The sequence below is a fragment of the Zootoca vivipara genome, chromosome 3 (genome assembly GCF_963506605.1).
Source record: "Zootoca vivipara chromosome 3, rZooViv1.1, whole genome shotgun sequence".
Taxonomy (NCBI): domain Eukaryota; kingdom Metazoa; phylum Chordata; class Lepidosauria; order Squamata; family Lacertidae; genus Zootoca; species Zootoca vivipara.
This window is the reverse complement of record NC_083278.1, coordinates 14,848,620-14,873,614: the sequence shown is the minus strand read 5'-3', so window position 1 is coordinate 14,873,614 and position 24,995 is coordinate 14,848,620. Positions and strand designations below refer to the sequence as shown.

The 24,995-nt window shown below is 41.1% G+C and overlaps 1 protein-coding gene across 2 annotated transcripts in view; it reads right to left on the bottom strand.

The window, feature by feature from the left end:
• The window catches only part of MACROD2 (mono-ADP ribosylhydrolase 2), an 898,190-nt gene that overhangs the window by 218,750 nt on the left and 654,445 nt on the right, over positions 1-24,995 (bottom strand). The window lies entirely within an intron of this gene.

Below are 24,995 nucleotides of genomic sequence, written 5' to 3'. Positions count from 1 at the left end.
TGTTTCAGCCTGCTGCATATGGCTTCAGTTGCCTGTAGCTCCCTGCACATACTTTTTCTTTAGCTGCCTCAGGAGGGAGATGCTTCAGCTATCAGGACTTGCTCTTGTCTGCTCTCTGCTTGGACATGGCTTGAATAGACTCTGCTCACCTTCCCCTGCAACCCTCAAGCTCCCACAGAACTGGACAACTGCTGATGGAAACATTTATGGCAGCAGAGTTATGTCTGTGAGGCTTTGTGTAGGTCAGTGGTTCCCAACAGGTGGTCCGGGGACCCCCAGGGGTCCGCGAGCTATGCCAGAGGGGTCCGCAAGATGCTATTAGAATAAAAAATATATTAAATATATTTCATATGATAACAGATTTTTTGTTTTGGCTGCTTCCTGCATGAGCAGAGTGTAGCGCAAAACTAGAATTAGATAGAGGCAGTAGTTCTGCTGTATGCCGTTAGGTGGCGCTTTACAAACACTACTGTTTTGCAAAGAGGCAGCGCACACATTCTACTAACGCTCACCTCCCCAAGATGCTTTGCGCGAGTCGGCTTCATTTGTGCGCTACTGCGCAGGTACCCTGTCTTCTCCATTCCCCTCCCTCCTCCCTGGCGCGCGCTGCCTCTTTGCAAAACAGTAGTGTTTGTAAACAAAGCGTTGTTTTTTGTGGAAGCTACAGTTTGCGTAGTTAAAAATGGACCGTTGGTTAAAAAGTGGTTCGTTAAAACGACAAAGGCCTACAGATTAAGAGGAAGATAATGCATTTGATGTTCAAGCAAGTAAGTCAGTGACTCTCGAACCGATCTTGTCAGTGTCCATTGAACCTAAATCGTCGGCGTCCCTTGAACCTAACCCTTCCAAGATCAGTGTTAAGCTTACTGGAAAAAATTAGATTAGGAATTAGGAATTAGATTTAGGATTAGGAATTAATGGGGGTCCTTGTCACAATAGCGGCTCGATGAGGGGTCCTCGAGAAAATTTTGTTGGGAACCCCTGGTGTAGGTGAACCAAGGGCTACCAGAATGGAGGTCCCTCCACTGGCCAAGAGGTTCTTCTCCACTAGCAGAAGATCTGGAGGTTAGAATTGTTCAGCTAGTCATATTACAGTTCATTGATTCATACTTTAAATGAGCTTTGCCCAAACTGACCAATTTCAGCTGGAGTTCAACAACATCCAGATGGTCACACATTTCCTATCATCCCTGATCTAATTTGATTCTTTTGAAATTAGATGAGTTTGCTTCAACATGCCTAGTACAAGGGAATGCCAAATTTATTTTATTATCCATCTTTGTTTGTTGGGCCCACCTCCTATTCATGCAATGTCACATTCTTTCATGAGATTCTGTTGCAAGGCCATTCCCAGTCCAGAGCATTTCAGCCTTTTTCAAAGTCAATCATCAGAGCCAGAACATATATTAGAAACATAATGCAAACTTGCTCCCTTCCATATAAGATGTAGTACTGGCCAGCCTGCAATTATGCAGAGTTTCATCTCCAGCACTGCCGACAAAACATCAGGAATAACCTTCTGACAGAGCTGTTCAACAGTGGAACAGTCTCCCTCAGGAGCTTGTGGTTCCTTGGAGGTTTTTAAGCAGAGGTTGGATGACCATCTGTCATGGATGCTTTAGCTGAGATTCCTGCATTGCCGTGGGTTGGACTAGATGACCCTCAGGGTCTCTTCTAACTGAACAGTTCTTTGATTCTATGTTGAAACTCTCTTATCCCAGGTACCAAAAAGGATAGGATGGCCGCAAATATATGTTACAGCCACTGCAGCAATCAATTACCAATGAAGTCAATAATCAATTTCCACAATCACTACTGATAACGTGGGCACCATGATCATCTTCAATATATTTTTATTTTTAGAAAACTCGGAACCTTTGAGTTCCAAACAGCTGTGTCAGGCCTTTACAAACATTAAGGCTGCTAAAACATTTTTATGAACCGGCAGCTGGATGAAATGCTGTGTGTTCCATCTTTCACCATGACAGGCATGTTAACTGCAAATTCGCCTGATAATAACCAAACACCACAAGGGTTGATAAAAAGGTAAAGTCTGTAAAAAAGATATGTGGATGTAAATGCTACGTCGGGGGACCTTTTATATCAACTATATGCCTGAATTTTCTAAAGTTTAAAAACAGAATTGAGTCGCCGCAGATAGTTTACACATCTTAGCACATCCCAGGAGTAAACTACTGGCTGTTAAATATGTCTGCTTAGGAGGAAGGCAAGAGCAGAGAAACAAGCTATATGTCACTCAAGAACCTAACATTCTATATATCCCTTGAATAAAACTTTTAAAACAAAATGGGAACAGGTTAAGCAACAAATCAGCAAGAGTTGGGGCTTGGTATTTCCATTACTAAAGAGGAGGGCAATTTGGGTAGGAGAGTAGCACTAACTTAAAACCAAACCATTTAAAAATACCATCTTCCTTTACTTCCAGACTTTGCCCATCATTCGTCTGGTTATGAGAGTGAAGGCCTCATTCTATTTTTTTATAGGCACAAAAGATAACAGGTAACACAGGAGGAGAAGTCACAGAGCTAATGAAGAGGCAAGCCATCTGAATGATTTAACACCACAATATTTTTTTTTAATTCTCAGTGAGTGATTTTATATACCAACTTTCTCATAATACTATATATTACATACCTCTCAACTGTTCTGGGAAAACTGGATCATTCTGTTTTTCCATGCGAGAGCATGGCAGCCATTGGGGGCGCTGCAATCTCACGTTGCGATGTCACCCCCAATGGTTTTTTAAAAAAATATTTTTATTAATTTTCCAATTAAAACCAATTATATCACATTCAATATTTCAAATTATACACATATATATATCAATCAAACCGAATGTTATGCCAAATCATCTAAAGAATTTTTTTATTTGGGTTCCCATGCTTCAAGAAATTGGGAATTCCTCGCAACTGTCCACTGCCGTCTTTTTTCTAAAGTTCAAATCGTCCTCCAAGTTCATAATAATCCAGATCTTCCCCTTACAGTCACATAGATGTTTTCCACTTTCATCCGATTGTTTCCCAGTTGCTGAGATAAATATCAAACAAAGTTTCACAGATGTTCTTTCTCCTGTGTGAGTTAATCAGTCCAGCCTCCCCATAAATCTTCTTAATGGAGCTCCCTGTTGCGTCGAAGCAGCCCGAAGCAGCGCCATCTTGAAAAGCTCAAATCACTTTCGTTTTCTCTCATAGCCATGAAGATTTACGATCATTATAGAATTTACAGCTTTTTCAGGCAGGAGACCCAAACATCAAACCATAAACTCTTGGTAAATTAATGGATCTCCTTGCCCTATAGCTGAACTTAGCTTCAGGTCGCTGCTCCAATTTAAAGTGCGTCACAGCTCATAAATCCTCCGAGTGCGTCCAGAACTCCTTCCGTCCGACTAGGGGGGGGGCTTTTCTCATCGGCAACTCCACATCTTTAAAAAATATGCTCAGTAACAACAGTTATAAAGTTCAACTCACACAGTCTTTTGCTTCTCTTTCACTCCAAACAAGCCAGGACATCGCGTCCGGGAAGGTACGAGGCAACAATATGAAGGGAAAAAAAATAAAAACTCACTTCCCTTATCGCTCCGTCCCCATCAATCCTTCTTCCAGATGCAGTACAATCTTTGACTCCTCTCCCTCAGCAACATAAATTTCTCAGCAGTAAACAGCGCTTCTTCCCCTCCTTCTGAAGTATGTCCATAGATTTAAGCCTAATTATCTTCTTTAACCATGGAAATCCCCGCCATGCAGATTAGCGTCCGGGAGTCCTGGCCCTCGTAAGTGCTCAGCCCAAGCTCCCCCCACTCCAAAAACAGTCGGAGTGGGTCTGGGGGCATCGCGGGCCAGCGGCCCCTCTCCGTAATCCCCGGAGAGGGTAGGGGGTTGCCATTTACTCCCCTAGCAACCGCCAAATTCCTTACGAAGGTCAGAGAGATGGAAAACAGGTCCGCCATTCCTGCAGGCGGAAACCGGTTTTTTTAGGAGGCCACGATCTCACGTGGGTCACATGTCTTGCCCAGGAGCACGACCCGGTTTTTGGTCTAGACATGTTGGAGGGTATGATATTACCATCTTCTATGGTCTTTAAAATCCTTTGAAACACACTAATCGTTAAAATAGTATACCTTTTCTTCAAAACATTTTGAATCTATTTTCTGTCAATTTCACATATTTTATTCTGTTGCATACAGTTGTTAACACAAACAGTCTCTCAACATATGCTGTATTTTGTGACAAATGCTGAAACATTAGACTCCAGCAGTAGAAAACATTGTTCCTAGCTCAACAATTCAGTGGTAATGATGATTTTTACATGAAAGTTGCCGATTTCTTTGAGAATCCAAGCCAGTGACTTTGAAGCCTGATGCTATTATTTAACATGTTTGAAGGAAATTGTTCATTGCTTGCTGATTCTACTATTATAGTCTGAAGCAGATTAATTACCATCTTCTTAGGTCACTTATAGCAAGAAAGATTTACTGGATTAGTAATGGGGGGTGAGATGATGGCAAGAAAGTCCTGACTTATGGCTTTTAGAAGATGAATAATGTGAATTATTACCAGCATTCAGGAAGGCTGAAGATGACAGATCTTGCAAAATTAAATACCTTTCATCTTAGATGTGCTATTTTAAACAAATGATCTCTTTTTAAAATCCCATCATGATAAGAGTGGTGGTAAGCCATCCATGACACATTGATGTAATACAAACAGAAGAGCCTGCTTAAAAGGCTTTTGACAGTAAAATATGATAAGTAAATTTTTTTCGGCTCATTGTTTAGAACAGTTCAAAAATGGCACAGAGAGTGAAGCTTCATACAACATTAATGAGGTGTCACTTTTAGGAGTGCAAATGCTAAACGGCAGACAGACAAGCCTGAACAATTATTTCTTCCACATCTAGTCATCAGTGAAACGTTTAGCTGGCTGCTCACCTGGTACAGTCCTCTTCCATTGCACCTCAGAATATGGAGGGGGGGGCAAATGTTTGCACACATATCTGCATGAGAATCTTCAGCCCCATCTGCACCATACATTTAAAGCTGTGTCGTATCACTTCAGATAATCATGGGAAGGAATACGGTGTGATGTTGTTGTGATTATTCCATCAGTGCAAGCATTTCAGCTTGCCAGATGGCATGATCCTCCTCTCCTCCTCTGTGCCTCACTCCAAATTGGTTTTTTTTGGGGGGGGGGGGTTCAGGAAAAACCCCAAAGCAGCACTCAGGGGGAGAAGAGGGGGATCATTGCATCTGGCAAAGCCCCATTGCACAAGCAGAAGTCCTTGCACAGGATTCATTAGTTGAATCCCAACCCCACCCCACCCCCACCCCAAAAAATCCTGGGTACTATTAGTTTCTTAAGGGTGCTGAGAGTTGTTAGGATAAACCTGTTCCTTTTGCAGAACTACAATTCCCAGAATTCTCTGGGAAGAGGAAATGACTGTTAATCCACCCTGGGAATGGAAGATGAGAGGGTAACCCATAGACCCAGGCCTCAGTGGTCCCCTTTCAATTCTCATGGCACAGTTAACTGAGCAATGGCAAGCAGTGCATAGCACTATCAGTCCTGCTTCTCAGTTTGTAGATATACCCCTTCTCAATGACATTTGTACAGAGGGGAGGGTACTCTCAGATGTTTCAAACTGGCATACTTTTCACAGTATGTAAATGGTGTGTAATGTCTGGAGGGTCAAAGGATGGTGATAATCACCAAACAGCCGAATATAGCTTTGCGTGTCTACTTAGAAACTTTTGTGCTGTCATATTTCTGAATTACCTTCTAGCTTTACAGTCAAAATCTTATGTCTTAAAACTTTCAGAAAGTACAGTGGTACCTCGGGTTACGGACACTTCAGGTTACAAACGCTTCAGGTTACAAACTCCGCTAATCCAGAAATAGTACCTCAGGTTAAGAACTTTGCTTCAGGATGAGAACAGAAATCATGTGATGGCGGCGCAGCAGCAGCGGGAGGTTCCATTAGCGAAAGTGGTACCTCAGGTTAAGAACAGTTTCAGGTTAAGAACGGACCTCCAAAACTAATTAAGTTCTTAACCCAAGGTACCACTGTACGTGGGTGGGGGTGGGGAAAGAACAGCCAAATTATCTGGGAAGCCACAAAAATACAAAATGCACCGTTCAGATTGTACAAAATGCCTCCAGCTATTATGCTCATAAGTAAATATATTTGCTGCACAGTTAAATATTTTTCTTGCATGGAGCAGTGAGAAAAATTGACAGAACAGTACAGCCCTTTGTCTAATAACCCTGTTATTTACTCATTCCTAATCCATTTGCAAAGTGATCTTCAGTTTCCCCTGGGATTCAATTAGCTCATGGTGGGGGAGCACTATATCAAATGAATATTTTAAAAGGTACATCACTAAAAGCGACACAGAATGGTGGCTTTTACTTGCAGCAGACATGCTAAATAGAAATATGGGGGACGACGACACACAGCATGGTTGAATGTAAAGGTTTCAAAGTTAACCTACTTGTCACAAGACAAATAAAATAAATTAATGATATGCTAAGTGTTCTAAAGGGACGCGGGTGGCGCTGTGGTCTAAACCACAGAGCCTAGGGCTTGCCGATCAGAAGGTCGGCGGTTTGAATCCCCGCGACGGGGTGAGCTCCTGTTGCTTGGTCCCTGTTCCTGTCAACCTAGCAGTTCGAAAGCACGTTAAAGTGCAAGTAGATAAATAGGTACCGCTCTGGCGGGAAGGTAAACGGCGTTTCCGTGTGCTGCTCTGGTTTGCCACAAGCGGCTTAGTCATGCTGGCCACATGACCCGGAAGCTGTACGCCGGCTCCCTTGGCCAGTAAAGTGAGATGAGCACCGCAACCCCAGAGTCGCCCGCGACTGGTCCTAATGGTCAGGGGTACCTTACCATTAAGTGTTCTAAATATTCTGCAGAAATAAAGGTTCAAGCAGCAAATGTTAGAAGACATCAACCAGTATGACAGTTATGGAGCTTTGTTTTTAAAAAATGACACACTGATGGAAGTCCATGGTGTGCTGCTTCCCGACAGTGCATTTCCACTGCACCAGCCTGCCTGCTGCCTTGCCCTCCCTCTCTACATCCCAATAAGCAGCAGCACCATAGCAGGCAGAATGGTGTCATCATGTTCACCTGACATCCCACCCCAGGGAGAGGTGGGGAAGATCTGTGTCCGAAACCCTAGAAAAGCCTCTCCTAGTCAGTGTAGTCAGTAATGAGTTTAATGGAACAATGGTCTCACATTAAACTCATTACTGGCTACACTGACTGGGAGAGACTTTTGTAGGGTTTCGGACACAGATCTTCCCCACCTCTCCCTGGGGATGCTAGGGAACCTGAAAGAGAAAGATGTTATTTGCTGTACAACTTAAAGAAGACAATTCCGTTGGAATTAACCAAATGCCTGGGTAAATTATAACACTAATAAACTGCTAAGATTTGTACTGTTCAAAAGTAGTTACTGCTTTTCTGATTTATTAGCCGAAACTTCAAGGGTCTGTCATAAAGTTAAATAAACGAGCATGGAGAGCAACATAAATACTCTGTCTTGACAGTTCCAAAATACACTGTTTACAGGGAATTGGAAGATAGCAGCATTTCAGTACATATTTTATATCGAGCACAGTAAAACCTAGGAACCAATAAAGCTGATAAAACTGCTGTAAAAAGTACAAGATGAAGCCCATTTCTAGAAGATGTCATATATTATAGCTGAACCCAAGTCAAAATGATCTGCATACAGAGGACCATGAACTCATCTCTAAAAAGCTACATAACAGAAATGCAGAGAATCATACATGATTGCATCAAAACTTTTTTACTTTCTTGCATGTATTAAACTAATTAGCATTGCCATCTGGCCAGTTTTAAATCAGCCTGCTGTTTTCAGCTCTCTGTTTATGATAGGAATGAAGTAAATCAATATATATGAAGAAGAGCAATGGTTTTAGCTACCTTTTCTCTCATGGTCTGTTCCCAGGAAAAACCAGTGTGTTTTATGAGAAGCATTAGGTCTGTTCATGAGTATGCATATTTATCTTTTTACACTGTTCTGAAGAGAAGCTAGTTAATATAATAAATGAAGAGATTGGGCTTTGTACCCAAAAGGGATGTTTCCAGTGCCATATTTGAGGCACATGTAAATAAAGGCATCAGTAATGGAACCTATCTAGCTTGTGCATCAAAGATTCACAAAACATGCTTCATGAATTTATTGGGATTTTTCACAATCAAAACAAAGCCCAACATAAATCTAGTCATGAGAGTGAGCTCTGTTGACTTCTGTGGGACCTAAATTGATACATTTGGGCTTGTGAAAGTGTTTCCTGGATAAATTGCAAATGGCCATCTGCAATATGCAGTTGGTATTGCCGGAAGTGAAATATTTCTCTGCTAAACTATTGTTGCACTTTCCTTGAAATTCACACAGTTAAACATTCACACATCCATAAACATCATTTATTACATTGCCTGCACCATGTCTGATCCTTAAATAGCCATGCAGCTTAAAGGCACCGAGCTTTTCAAATAATGTGCTTTCACAATGCCAAACAATTTACAAGGTATATATTCAGTAATTCAATTAAATGTTTTTAAGGGGGGGGGCTTTTTTTAAAAAAGAAACTGCACTGTGGATTCCATGGCCAAGGCACTACTGAAGTTCTTACACAAATTGGTGGGGAGACAGCAATATTGATTTTACTCTGAGAGCAATGGAAATCATTAATTAAAATAAAATGGATTTCAATTTAACTTCTGTAATTATTATTATTAAGGTGACTAAATATTGACCACAGATAATGTGAAGCTACTGCGTAAGGTCAAGAAGGGCACTACAGATGCTCCAACTACATTTTGTCTTTTCCAAGAAAGGAAAAGGAAGAGAGAGGTTGCAGCAGAGCAGATTCCTAGCATAATAAAATAAGAAGAGCCGGCTGGATTAAGCCAATGGCCAATCTAGTCCCGCATCTTCTTGCTACAATGGCCAACAGGATGCCTGTGGGAAACTCTATCTCTAAGGCAATAGGGAGGCCATTTCCACACTGCAAAAGAATAGAAAAGCTATAGTAATTATTGTTATTGTTATTACCCCACCCATCTGGCTGTGTTGCCCCAGCCACTCTGGGCAGCTTCCAACACATACAAAAACATAATAAAACATCAAATATTAAAAACTTCCCAATACAGGGCTGCATTCAGATATCTTCTAAATGTTGTATAGTTATTTATTTCCTTGACATCTGATGGAGGGTGTTCCAAAGGGAGCGTGCCACTGCCAAGAAGACCCTCTGCCTGGTTCCCTGTAGCTTCACTTCTCACAGTTAGGGGACTGCCAGAAGGCCCTCGGAGCTGGACCTCAGTGTCCCGGCTGAATGATGGGGGTAGAAATGCTCCTTCAGGTATACACGGCTGTGAGTGTTTAGGACTTTGAATTGTGCTCAGAATATACTGGGAGCCAGTATAGATTCTTTATATGGTCCATGGGGTGGCTCCTAGTCACCAGCCTAGCTGTCACATTCTGGATTAGTTTCTGAGTCACTTTTTTTTAAAGGTAGCCCCACTTAGAGTGCATTGCAGTAGTCCAAGCGGGAGATACCCAGAACATGTACCACTCCGGTGAGACAGTGCACATGCAGCTAGGGTCTCAGCTGGCATACCAGATGGAGCTGGTAGACAGCCGCCCTGAACACAAAATTTATCTGTGCCACCATGGACAGCTGTATGTCCAGAATGACTTTCAGACACCTGGTCCTTAAGGGGCACACTTTCCCCATTCCATACCAGGGGTTCCTCCTGCCATCTGTCCCCCTCTGTCTTGCCAGGATCCAACCTCAATTTGTTAACTGCCATCCATCTTCCAACCACCTCCAGACACTCACACAGGGCATTCACTGCCTTCACTGGTTCCGATTTAAAGGAGAGGTAGAGTCTGGTATCAAATAATAATAATAATTTATTGTTTGTACCCCACCCATCTGGCTGAGTCTCCCCAGCAACTCTGGGCAGCTCCCCAATTGAGTATTAAAACAATACAGCATTAAATATTAAAAACTTCCCTAAACAGGGCTGCCTTCAGATGTCTTTTAAAAATAGGATAGCTGCTTATTTCCTTGACACCTGATGGGAGGGTGTTCCACTACCGAGAAGGCCCTCTGTCTGGTTCCCTGTAACCTCACTTCTCACAAGGAGAGAACCGCCAGAAGGCCCTCAGCGCTGGATCTCAGTGTCCGGGCTGAACGATGGGGGTGGAGACGCTCCTTCAGGTATACAGGAGCGAGGCCGATTATTATTATTATTATTATTATTATTATTATTATTATTATTATTATATCATCAATAAGAAGGGCAGCACAGATTTGAATAAAGTTCACATATGCTATTTAAAAGGGTATAGATGCAGAGTTAGAAACCATTGTCATGATTTAAATAGAAAAAAGTGCATCTCACCACAGTTAGGAATGAGTGTGAGCAGGTGACCTTAGGGCCTACTTAGTCTGCTTACTGTTGATAGTCAATTTCAAGGACCCTGATCCTATTTGTTATGGTTCTTTATTTTTAAACTGGATTTGGATCAAAAGCCCTTCAAATAGAGGGCTGTCCTCTCTAAACTAAAGCAGACTATTGGTTTAATTTGCATTTCATCCTTCCTGCAAGAAGCTCGGTACAATATTTCAGCAGTAACATAATTTTATAGTGCCATACGATATCTACTCAGAAATAAGTTCTGTTTGGTTCAGTGGAATTTATTTCCATGTAAGTGTGTACAGGACTGCAGTTGTAGCTACATCGTTGGTTTCAATATCGTACACTGTCTTGGGTGCCTTTCAAGAGAGAAGCAAACCATATATAAATCAGCAAGGTAGGCGAGAGTGAGAGATGCTGACTTTCTCAAGGTCATATACTTTGTTTCTTTAAAGAATCTGAAATCTCACTCTTCAGTCAGAAGAAGCTCCCAAAGAGGATTACAAATCACTGAAGGAAAAAAAAGATAGCCCCTGCCCTAAGGTTCACAATCAAAACTACAAAACTTAAAAGAAAAATGGGTGGGGATGGGGGAGAGAAGGAAGTACGCAAACTCAGGTTCAAGTTCTTAGTTACTTAGTTTTGGTAGTCACCAATGCCTGAATAAATTCATGACCGTCACCCGTGATCCTGGCCCCTTTTGCCTTTTCTGTAATCCTAATTGCAATTTTCACAACAGCTGACCTGTGATGCCATTACACAGATTGTCTCCTGGAATTAAGAAATACACTCTAGAGGACAGACTGTCCTAGAATGTTAATCTGAAATTACCTTAATACCTCATAATTGGCAACAAAAAAGGACAAGTTTTACATCCATTATATCTTTCTGCGCTGAAGGGGAACTGTTTCCTTCCATTTAAAATCAAGGATCATAAATTACCTTGTTCCGCTGTAAAGAGGCAGCATGATCCTATTGGCACAAAATTAACTAAGGTCAAAACAGTTGGTTAAGAAAAAATGGCAATTCTTGTTTGGCATAACATATTGCCATTAATTATGCCAAGAGGAAGATTATGGTATTCAGGGATAAACCACCGGGCTATAACTAGGTGCTAAGCTAGATGGCCACTCAATTTATTAAGCAGACTCAATTTTATGTGGTCTCCATTTTGTAATCTGCCAGCAGAGATCAGAAGGCACAGAATATAGGTATATGTTTGAGCTACATCCCACCTTTCCTCCCAGGGCTGTTTTGGGTAAGTTGGACCCCAGGGCTGTTTTGGGTAAGTTGAACTTCATTAGGGATCAAAACAGTCCAAAAGTTCATGAGAAAATTTCTTTTTATTTCTGTCAGCAGTTCTGTTGTTCTACTTCAACTGGAAGCTGATAATTCTTCATGTCAACTAAATAGGTTTATTATGTTAAATTACAGGTTGAGATTGCAGTTCACAGACAATTCAAGATTACTTAAATTATATTTAGAGGAGCTAGCTTCCCATGGTTCTTGGTGTAATAACTCTTGGTTAACTCAGCTTCACAAACTATTAAGGAGAAAAGAATTTAATGAGTTCCTTCTGAATTAAGGCCATTCATAGGCAAAGATACTGGCATACATTATGGTTCCAGGATTCTTGTTTTTCTTCTTTGAAGCTGTTCTCAAAGTGAGTAAATTACTTGTTGGAATGGAACTCTCATGGTTTAAAGCAAACATTTAATTCTGTTTTCAGTCACTGGAATAAATTGGGGTGGAGAACCTGTGGCCCTACAGATGCTGTTGGATAACTCCCATCAGTCCATAAATGGCTTTGAGTTTACTTTTTGTAAAATAATAATGACAATAAATAAATGATGATAACTTACAACATGCCATAAAATTTGAATAACTGGCTTGATACTTGGAAAGCTGGCATCAACAATTTTGTTAGAGAGTCAAAGAAACTTAGCTTAATTAGGGTTGCCATACGTCCGGAATTTCCTGGACATAACTGGAATACTGCAGTTGTAAACAGTGCCTGGGTGGAAATTGGCTAAATGACAGTGTTATTTTTGCCAGCTTCCCACAAAAAGAGCTCAAAAACCTCCAATTTCTCGGCAAAACTTTTATGCCTGAATTTTCACTTTTTGAAATATGGCAACCCTTCTTATTATAATTTGGGAATCTCAATTCTAGATATTTTTTTTACAAAAACAACATCGTTTATATTCTAGGAAGGAGAATTGACCTCTTCCTTCCAGTGTGCCTGAACTGATTTTGTGTTTAACCATCAATCAAAGGGAGAAATACTTTTCTTAGACTGTGTGCATATAGTGCTGTGAATCATAGCTAGTATCTATATATATCTCTTTCAATCTAATCATAAATTAAATCTTTTCTCCCCTTTTTGCTAAAAGCCTTTTAGAAATGGTTCTGCAATTCTGAATGAAGATTGACAGTTGCTATTCTAGTCATTCTGCTTAACGTTTCTAATGAACGCCATCACATTTAATACCATTTGGTGTGCCATTACGTTGATTTAATCCCAACTTGAGAGTGTAGGGTTTTGTCATGATGAATAAATATTTACAAAGACCAAAACTTTTGGCAGCATTTCAGTCATTTTTAAAAATAAAATAAAAAAATCTGCTGTATTATTAGACAACACAAATATGACCAGTAAATACTATCAGACATTTATCTAAAATAATTAAAATTAGAAAAAGATGTAGCCTTCTTTTTATTATGAGATCAAGTTTTCACAAGCAGCCCTGCTAGGGACACAATCATTTCAAATGCTTACTGAAAATCTATTCTATTCTGATGTGCATGTTTTCCCCCTGTAGAGTCCATCACAGTAATCTTTCTTGATGGAAGTTACGATGAATTTCTTCAAGGCAAGATCACATCAAGAGAGATTCTTATCACTACGCACATTTGTATTTTACCTAGCCTTATGATAAATTGCATACTTTTGCAGCTGCTTGAGTCTATGCCACCTGAATCAGGCAACTTCACCTTCCTGCATGACAGGGCAGGGCTAGCTCTGCAAGAATGCATCCAAGAAATTCCCCTTGCATGTAGGCTCCCAGGTTATAATAATAACAAGGTTCCTTCCAGAGGTGGAGCTAGCTGCTCCGGCACTCGGAGCGGTGCACATGCTGTGCATCTGGGGTGGGGATAGCCGCCCGCGGGGGTGGAGCTAGCCACTCGTGCAGGCGAGCGTCCCAGGGGGGCGGCGCCCACAGTGAGCATCCCGGGAGGTGGCGCGACAATGTCACCCCCCCCCCACTCAGGGATGACACCTGGGGCGGACCGCACCTACCGCACCCCCTTCCTTCACCAGTGGTTCCTTCCAATATTCTGCAGTGCATCACAAATCACTGCAGAGGTACATAATGCCCAGCAATCTGGATCCCACTGCACACTCATGCTTGACCTATGACTAAATCCTAACACAGAGGTGAGAAAAGAGCATTAATGAAATGTTAGAAATGAAGAAAAATCAAGGATGTAAATGTCACCAATCACAGAAAGAAGGTATCTTGTGGACCAAAATTGCCTTCACTTCAGCCGGGAAAACATGGGAGAGCTGCAAGGAATTAATGCAGTCTTGTATTAATTCTTCTTTGCTCACAGTAGAAAGCCAAAGTTAGAAAACAAAAGATGAAAAACAGTTAAACAGTCTCAAAATTGCATTGCCAGGGATCATGCGGTGAAAAGGGTAATGCCAGAAAGCTTATCAAATTTATGGTTGGGATAATGTCACTGAAGACAATATAAATAAATGTGAGCATTTTTGCAAGAACTGCTTAAATTTGCTGGAAATGTGAAGTATTATGGGCATTGCCAACAATGTTCATGAAGAATTGTAAGGAAATTTCAGCTTTAGGGGAAAACCTAGATATGTGGATAAAAAACACTCTATTCTGCTTCAGTAGGTACTTCCTTGCTCAACAGCAAGCATGACAGTACCCTGATATTCCCTAGGCACTATGGCTGACATACACAAGCTTTGACCTGATGAATAATACACCTATGCCCCTATGGAAAGAAACATCTTGATATTCATTTGTGAAAACATCAGTTAAATGTGGAGCTGTGTGGTTGTCTTTCAACCACATTACAGTGGTACCTCAGGTTAAGTACACAGTTGGTTCCGGAAGTCCGTACTTAACCTGAAGCGTACTTAACCTGAAGCAAACTTTCCCATTGAAAGTAATGGAAAGTGGATTGATCCGTTCCAGACGATGAAAAACACCCCCTAAAACAGCAATTTAACATGAATTTTACTGTCTAACGAGACCATTGATCCATAAAATGAAGGCAATAATCAATGTTCTGTACTATAAAATAAATAAGACAGTATTTTAGATTGAAAAAAATTAACATATTTTTTTCTTATGTCCACTGATGATACAGTAACTGACTCCGGTCTACTTTTTGCTATGGAGAACATTCCTAGAATGTGGAGCTGCTGTTCATCCCTAAATGTGTCAGGGAACTATGAATGTCTATTTTGCTTCTCATCCCACCCCCCAAAAAAATGCAATTCTGCAGAAGGGGCACATGTTCCATTTGCATTTTAAGAGAGGGTGTTGAAAACTTAAACTATTTGGTCTGCAATCCACAAAACACTTGTTGGTGCTGCTTCTCAGACTGAAAACAACTCAAGTGCCAGAGGTTTCGCCCGCGTTTCTGCTTCTATGGGCCACTTTCCTCACAGAGGAGCCTCAGAATACAATGCTACCTTGGGTTAAGTACTTAATTGGTTCTGGGGTGCCATTCGCACCCCGAAAAGTACTTAATCCAAGCAGCGATAGCGCACGTTCGCTAAATGCTGATAGATCATTTCTGCGCATGCGCGAAGCGCACAGATCGCTTCTGTGCATGCGTGTGTGGCGCAACCCGGAGGTAAACACTTCCAGGCCCATGGAATACTTAAACTGAAAGTACTCAAACTGAAGCATCCTTAAACAGAGGTATGATTGTAGTTATGTTCAAAGTCATAGAGTTTAGGAAACCACTGAGCAATCTGTCCTCACAGCGATGCACATTTCGGGAGGGGGGAATTGAATGACATGTTATTCACTTGTCAGTGAGCAATGCGCGTATCTGGAATGTTCCACAAAATCTAAAACATATTTTGATATGGTGTGCATTTCTTTGGAAGAAATCCTTCCAAATATATCTGATTACTAGTCAGAAATTCTATTACTTTCAAAGTGAATTGTAGTGAGGGGAAACAGGACCATGTTTTTTGCGGCACACAGTTATGAATACAGAGTCAGTAATATAACATGATCAATATCCTGCCTTTCCATCAGTGAAAGGTAAGTATGCGAGAAGTAGCTACATCACTTTTTGTCACTTCCTGAAATGTCAATCTAATGTTTCATTCAGATAACCTCACTTTTTTGCCACAAGGTGACTTTCTGCAGTCACCTGAGGGAAGAAAAAAGGTTTGGAGAATTCACCTCAAGTAAAGTCCATAACAAACATAACAAACACAAATTGTGGTATAGTAACTAGAATAGGTTTGCTGGCTTGTTTGAAGAAGTTATAGGCTCCTCTTCAGCAAATGCTCTCACAGCAGCATACAATAAAATGATAAAATGACAATTAAAACAATACTCCTAAACTCACACACTAAGACACAGAAGCAGAAAACAAAACCACAAACACATTAAAAGACCTGGGCAAATAAAAAATGTTTTCATTGGACACTGAAAAAGCAAAGAGAGCAGCCAATGGGATCCCGTAACGAAAAAAGCCTTGGTAGACTCATTGTAAGCAGTGGCCCTAACTTAGTCATGTTTATTAATAACTCCAGTGGGTCTACTCTGAATAAAAATTAGTTGACTACCACCCCTTGTCTCTTGCCATCACTTACTTTGCTTCAGAGGGTGGTGGGATTTGGAGCACGTCCACCAAAGCTATTGCAACATTTCGACAGACTGCGATTGAAATAGGGGGAAGGTGCCACAGCTTTTCTGCTGAAGGTTTAAGACACACACCCTGCCATGCCCAGTACTGTAATGTTTCAAAGCTGTACTCAGTAATAAAAAATGGCAAACTTTTGGAACTGCCCTAAGAGGGGCAATTTCCAAGAAATAGTTAATAAAAAGTCAACAACACATTAGATCAGGGAGGGGGGGATCTGTGGCTCTCCAGATGGTCTCCCATCACCTCTGATGATTGACCATGCTTGCTAAAGCTGATGAGAGTTGGAGCCCAGCAACATTTCGAGGGCCACAGATTCCCTGTTCCTGCGTTAAATAGTACAGTACTGTAAGCCAAAGGCCTAATACTGTTTCAGCTTCAGTTGCATATTCCTTAAGCTGTGATTGTGCATTAAGAGACTGGGGTCCCAGAACTCTATCATGAAACACTTGTGTGCCATTAGGCTACCTGCAATAGGTGCTAAGCAGTAACTCATTCTGGTTTTAGAGGTAGATTGCCAAACTACTGTATTAAAAACTATCTAAATAATAAGAAAAAAATGGGATCCTAGAGTTTCAACTTCTATACAGTGCATTAATTCCAAGAAATTCTAACTGCCATTTCAAACAGTTATCACACTCCCCATCTGTTTAGTGCAATTTAGCAGTCCCCGCTGTAGCTTAGTTGGTGTGCACAACCCCCAAAGTTACTTGACATCTGGATAAGTCTCCTCAAGAGACTTGCAAATTTAATCACTCTACTGTACAGCAGCCGCCAGTTTAAATAGAAAGGTCACCCACTGCCAACAGTTAAATAGGCCAGAGCCACAATGGTATGACCAACAAACAGAACAGGTCCTGAGCTGTTTGGGGACTCTCACATATCTTGAACGTAAGGGCATACCTATAATTTTGACTCCACTGGCACAAAAGAAGAAAACACCAAGAAAAGGGGGGGGATTTAAATAAGACACAGTGCAGGAGAAGGAAAAGAGATCTAGCATTATATGAAATAGTCAGAGATTGCTAGGGCAACAATTTCTCTGCTTAGTGCCATAAGCTGACCAGATTTTTCAGGAGGAGTTGTTCATATATAATTCTATATGATTCTATATTTCTACTATGTAATTCTTCTAGATCCAATGTAGGTTCTTTCACATCAGAAAATCACCTTGGAGAACCCCCCCTGCTTTAGATAATTCCTTCTTAGGGTACTAAAATTGGTCCCATTAATTTGTGAGTAGCAATGTTGTTGTTGTTGTTTAGTCGTTTAGTCGTGTCCGACTCTTCGTGACCCCATGGACCATAGCACGCCAGGCACTCCTGTCTTGCACTGCCTCCTGCAGTTTGGTCAAACTCATGTTCGTAGCTTCGAGAACACTGTCCAACCATCTTGTCCTCTGTCGTCCTCTTCTCCTTGTGCCCTCAATCTTTCCCAAAATCAGGGTCTTTTTCAGGGAGTCTTCTCTTCTCATGAGGTGGCCAAAGTATTGGAGCCTCAGCTTCACAATCTGTCCTTCCAGGGAGCACTGAGGGCTGATTTCCTTAAGAATGGATAGGTTTGATCTTCTAGCAGTCCATGGGACTCTCAAGAGTCTCCTCCAGCACCATAATTCAAAAGCATCAATTCTTTGGCGATCAGCCTTCTTTATGGTCCAGCTCTCACTTCCATACATCACTACTGGGAAAACCATAGCTTTAACTATACGGACCTTTGTCGGCAAGGTGATGTCTCTGCTTTTTAAGATGCTGTCTAGGTTTGTCATTGCTTTTCTCCCAAGAAGCAGGCGTCTTTTAATTTCGTGACTGCTGTCACCATCTGCAGTGATCAAGGAGCCCAAGAAAGTAAAATCTCTCACTGCCTCCATTTCTTCCCCTTCTATTTGCCAGGGGGGGATGTTAGGGTGAGGGGTGGGTAATTAATAATATTAAGAATAACTTCATAAATGGAACGTAGGTGTGCAGCATAACATGCCCATCAAATATATGTTCTGTAGCTTAGAATACTCTAGGACTGCAGTACTCTTTTACAACAGACGTATCACTGTAAAGTTTCATCCCCCCCCCGCATGCATTTCACAAATTTGAAATATTTTGACCCTTTGAAACAATCAATTAGTGCTACATATTATTGATAGAAACAATAATAATGAGAAATTTACAATGATGGCTCATAGGAATCTACTGCAGCTGCTAGGCCACAGCTGAAGGGGTCACTCAAACCTGCATCCAGCCTGATTGGAAGCCATTATGCTGAAACAGTGCTGAAAAATCAGATTACCCCTACTGAGGCAGTGGAGCTTTTATAGTAATCTCATGGAAACTGCAAAATACGCCTACGTTAAGGCTGTTTCCAGAAACTAAACCATCTCCAGATATTTTAAACCCCTTTCGCCTGTATTTGTAGCAGCAAAAGGCTGTTTACTTCAAAGCATTTTGACATCGCCTTGGCTAAACACATGTTTAAACAGCTGCTATTCATTTACAGTAAGCTCTTTGCTTTCCATATACACAGACAGCACGCCTGAAATTACAGATTTTGGCAGATTCCGTTCTAATTGTTCATTTTCCCAATACTTGAAGATAAGAAGTTAGCCTCTTTAAAGCTGCACATAAACAAAAGCTTGATGGCAAGTAAGAAATCATTTATTTCCACATCTGTAGTATACATATGCTTTGCAAATAACAGCAAACCAGTTTATTTTTTTTTATTAGGACTAAGCTGAAAGTAGGGGATTTTCATGAACATTTTGATCAGTGTCAAAAAGCACTACACACACACACACACACACACACACACACACACACACACACACACACAAAAGCAGGATGAATGTGTTTCCTATTCAAGGATTGCCCTCATTTTGAATAGACTTCTTTTGCTCTCAGTGATATCAGCACATAGGAAAACCTTTCTGGCATTGTGATGTCATAACACTGACTTGCATTCTGTTATAGGTGCTTACCTAGGAATCACTAGGAAGCATTGCCCTCACATTTCATTGGCTCAAAGAACAGATAACATTAAGCATCTAGTTGCCCCATCCCCAAATGTCAGCTCAAAAATAAAAATGGGCACAATTTTGGCACAAGTTGCCCAGATTTGTGATCCTTGTTTAATACAATTGCACAGTACGGCAATATCAAATATCATATTGGAGAGGTGCAGCACAAATCTTGTAATCTCGCATTATGGGGAAAGAGCCATTGAAAGCTGCCAAGCATTTTATTTGTGACAAGAAACGAGGCATGTTACAAAAAGGATAATTGGTGACTAAGTAATGCTCTGAGTTAACCCACTTAAATTAATTGATTTAAGTCCATTAATTTCAATGGGTGTGTTCTGACATGGGATGTTACCCCATGAATGGATGTGCTATGCATACAGAAGAAAGATGACATATATCTTTCCTCTGAGAGTGTAAAGGGCAAGTCAAAGTTCTTCAGATAAAGAGCTGAGTTAGCACAAAAGAAGTTATTTCCTGCATATGCTCCAATGCATATTATTATTATTATTATTATTAGGCTATGTATTCCATTTCTATCCTCCTCCCCTCCCCCCCAAAAAGCTGAAAGCAGTGTACAAGGTCCTGTCCCATCCTGTCTGCCCCATTTTATCCTCACACAGTTTCAGGTTAGGCCTGATCCTTGTAGTACCTGATCCAAGGCCACCCAGTGAATGTATTGGCTAATCTGGCAATTTTTCACATGATCTGTTATGTTTGTGCAAGGAGGGTGGAAGCGTGTGACACTGCATTCTATGGGCTGCCCCTGTGCTAAAGAGATTTTTGACTCATTAAAGAAGTGAAGACAGCAATAACAGAAGTATCATGCCCCTTCTTCTTCTTTGCTTGTTATCTGACTTAGCTTCATTCCTTACTGGAACTTTTTCTTACCCCCACCCCACCCCACCCTAGGTCCCACTTTTTATCCTCATTGCACCCATGAACCTAGAAAGCTTGTTAACATTGTCTGGCTAATGTATTTTCGTAAAAGCTCAATCAGCCTGCTTCATGGTTCTGAAGCTTGGCTACTTCATCATCCACATCACCCTCATACCAACATACATGTTGTGGGAAAACTGTGCCAATTTTATTATGTAGGGCAGAGTTCTTCAATCTTACATCTCCAGATGTTACTGCATTACAACTCCCAATGGCTGGAAATTGTAGTCTGAGAACATCTGGGCATCCAAGGTTGAAGAACAACGATCTAGGGCAGGCATGGCCAAACTTGGCCCTCCGGCTGTTTTGGGGCTACAATTCCCATCATCCCTGACCACAGGTCCTGTTAGCTAAGGATGATGGGAGTTGTAGTCCCAAAACAGCTGGAGGTCCAAGCTTGGCCTAGCCTGATCTAGGGTGTTTCTGTGTACAGTGGTACCTCGGTTTACAAACACAATTGGTTCCAGAAGTCCCCTCCCCCAGGCCACCATTATTAAATATTACTGCGCATTATGATGTTCAAGACTTTAGCTTGGCTTTTACGCAGAATATTATTACACTAAAATCATGCAAACTAAAGTTTGCCAAGCAATCCTAAGGTGGGAATACAGTGGTACCTCGGTTTACAAACACAATTGGTTCTGGAAGTCTCTACTTAACCTGAAGCGTACTCAACCTGAAGCGAACTTTCCCATTGAAAGTAATGGAAAGTGAATTAATCCATTCCAGACGGTCCGCGGAGTACTTAAACTGAAGCGTACTTAACCTGAAGTGAACTTTCCCATTGAAAGTAATGGAAAGTGGATTAATCTGTTCCAGACGGGTCCGCGGAGTACTCAACCTGAAGCGTACTTAACCCGAGGTATGAGTGTAATTGATTCCAGAAGTCTGTACTTAACCTGAAGCGTACTTAACCTAAAGCGAACCTTCCCATTGAAAGTAATGGAAAGTGGATTAATCCGTTCCAGACGCTCCATGGAGTACTTAAACTGAAGCGCACTTAACCTGAAGCGAACTTTCCCATTGAAAGTAATGGGAAGTGGATTAATCCATTCCAGATGGTCCGTGGAGTACTTAAACTGAAGTGCACTTAACCTGAAGCGAACTTTCCCATTGAAAGTAATGGGAAGTGGATTAATCCATTCCAGACGGTCCGTGGAGTACTTAAACTGAAAATACTCAAACCGAGGCGTACTTAAACTGAGGTATGACTTGTATATGGGTACAATTCCACAAATTTACCATTTACTAAGAACTATGTTGCGACAAGACTGCTGGCCTCAATGTATCTCCAAAAGTTGTTATCTGGGACTGGAATTGCAATTGTAGTGGCTAATAAAATTCAATTAGACTATCTGGGGATTTAATAATACTTTACCATGGCTTCATTCCCAGTGTCTTTAAACTGACTGAACTCCCTCATTTACAACCATTATAAAAATGATGTTAGCATCAGCCATGGCACCTAAGACAGCACCCACAATTTTCAGGGCTTGGGTGCTCTTATGTGTCATTGAAATCCATTCTGCTTACATACTTTGAACCCTGTGCAGGGTTGTGACTGATCTATGCACCCAATTCCACAAAGATGCCATACTAAATGTGCAAACATTACTGAAATCATGTATACATTATACAATATGTAGGCATGCATATAGGCAAACACACACACACACACACACATATACCCTACAACACACCAAACTACAGCGATAGCAAACAGCTGTGAATTACAAATACTTATATCTATATGCAAAATATATCTGCAAAAACTTTGGCAATAACACAAGGGCAGAAAAAATCAGAAAGTATTGCAGCTATACGCAGCTGCCACCAGTAAAATTATCAGGTTTACCTTGGTGGCTGGCTTCAGTTTAAAGGGAACTCTCTACATGCTATATACTTGGCAAGAAAAATGTTTTCCAAAAGCTTCTGGGAGCATGTGTTTTCCTGAACATATGGAGCAATAGTAACTTGTGCCATAAAAAAGCATTATTCTGAAATAGGTCTATGCTGCCCCAACTCAGATTTTAGTTTCTGTAAATAATAAATGCAATATAACTTTACACCATTTAAAAATTTGAAACATAATTCATAAATACTCCTGTTCAGATCTGTGTCACAAGAGAACGAGCTCTGTGAATGTTATTCTGAAGTACCAGATAATAACTCCCAACAGCAAAGCCCAAACCACTCATGAAAATGTAGCTGTTTGAACAGAGTGATCTAGTGTTGCCAGCTGTCTGTGTTTGCCTCTAACTATCAAAGCTACAATGTCTTTTCTTAAAAAATAAAAATCACATATACATCCCCTGCCCACTCAGTACAGTTTGAAGTAACGGGTACAGGGTGCTTTTAGGAATGCAGCCCAGGCTCAACAATGAGTGTAACAGAATGTTCATAAACACTCACTTTGGAAACAAAGATAACAACGATGTATAAAGCAGTTTCCCATAACTAATTTATCTTTTATGACCTATATACAACAATCTTTGTACTGCAGTTATACACATGTAACATTCAACAAATGTACAGTTTGTGTACCTATGTACACAATGGTTGAGCTGCGGAGATTGTAAACTGTACACCTTTCACACAAACACTTGTACATGTGTGGAGACAACTTGTACCTATGTTCAGTGCAATCTATCAACAAGCGTTTTGTTGTAGCCTTTTGGTATGTCAATGAATTAGTCCAGCTTACTCCTCGTTGGATTGTGTATGGGCAGCAGCATTAAGGCAGTTGATAAGGTTCTTTCTTGCTTTTGCTTCTGCTCCTTCCAAATTAGTTTATAATCTGGCTCCTTTTATCAGCTAGAGACATTTCTCCTCATTCTGGCCCGCCCCGACAAGCTTTTAATTCTCATCCCAATCTCAGTTTGATGCCTTGTCACTCTTCCGTACACTCTTCTGGCACAGATGCTCTTTTGAACTGTCATTCTGTGTCAAATAATTTTGCAGTTACTCATCATCTTTCTCTCTCTCTTGCTCTGACAAATTTTTTCATGTACACGTGGTCTGAGATAATGAAAATAATCGCAACCATAAACCCTAAAATGTCAAGATAAGGTTGAAGCAACCTCTCTCTAATGCAAATGTGACATCAACTTTGAGAGGGAGGGAGGGAGGGAGGGAGAGATTACTTGCCACCACAAGAGACCAACTTGAATTCATTTGCCCCTACTCGCAGGGACTGGGGCAATTACCTGCTTGGTTTCTCCACCCCTGCAACCCCTATTAAAGCAGCCATCATCTGCACATGATCTGTCATCTGGAACTGTGCAATGGTTGTCTCAAATGTACACACCTCAGCTTCACTGTGACTTGAATGTGGCTTAAATTTTCCATTTGGACTGAAGCTGGTTTGAGGGGAAATGCAACAAACAGCAATAGTTCTCAAGAAAATACAGGATAGGTATATATTGTGGCTAATGCCATGTGTACATGACTTATTTTATAAAAAAACCCCACAGCACTGGGAGCATATCAGATGCAGATTACATGGTAATGTATAAAGGGGGAAAAGAAAGTACATTAAAAAATTATTAGGTATACATGCCTATATTGGCTATTACGTATTCATTGAAAACATTTTTATCCCACTCTTCAGTCAAAATAAAGCTCCCAGGGCAGCTCACAAATATAACTGATAAGATAAGATATTCCCTGTCCTCAGGCTTACAGTCGAATGGACATGGCTCAAAGAAAAAGGGATTGGGAGGGAAGAGGAAAACAGCAAACACACTCTCTCTCATAATGCTGTGAAAATGGCTTCATGAGATAACCAGTAAATTCTGCTTTGATTATATTGCCTTTCTCAGCCTTACAAAACAATGCAGCCCCATTGCCAGTAGAGTTATAATAATACCTGTATTGTGAAAGCAGGGGGATTACTGAAAACTGAACCTGTGGATGTATTATTAGCTAGATCACTGACCAGAAGGCCATATGAAATTCACTCTAGCCTTGTAGACATGAAAAGGGAAACAAGCTTTCTGGAGTGGAGAAACAAACATGGGCATCTGTGTTGGTCAACTAAGAAAAAAATCCAAACAGGATCAGGCAATGGGTCCATTAAATTTGGTGTTAGCCGCCCTCAGCCCAGCCCTGGCCGGGGAGGGCAGGGTATAAATAAATTTTATTTATTTATTTATTTATTATTAAAGAGTATTGTCTTAGCTCCCCTTCATGGATCAATGCCTTGTCGTGGCGAAGGGGCTTGAATAACTCAGAGAAGCTATGAGCTATGCCATGCAGGGCCACCCAAGATGGACAGGTCATAGTGGAGAGTTTTGACTAAACGTGATCCACCTGGAGAAGGAACTGGCAAGCCACTCCAGTATCCCTGCCAAGAAAACTCCATGGACAAAGACAACAGGCATATAAAAGTTATGACGCTGGAAGATGAGCCCCTCAGGTCGGAAGGCGTCCAACATGCTACTGAGGAAGAGCGGAGGACAAGTACAAGTAGATTCAGAGCTGATGAAGCAGCTGGGCCAAAGCCGAAAGGACGCTCAGTTGCGGATATGCCTGGAAGCGAAAGGAAAGTCTGATGCTGTAAAGAAAAATATTGCATAGGAACCTGGAATGTAAGAACCATGAATGGAGGCAAGCTGGATGTGGTCAAAAATGAGATGACAAGAATAAATATCGACAT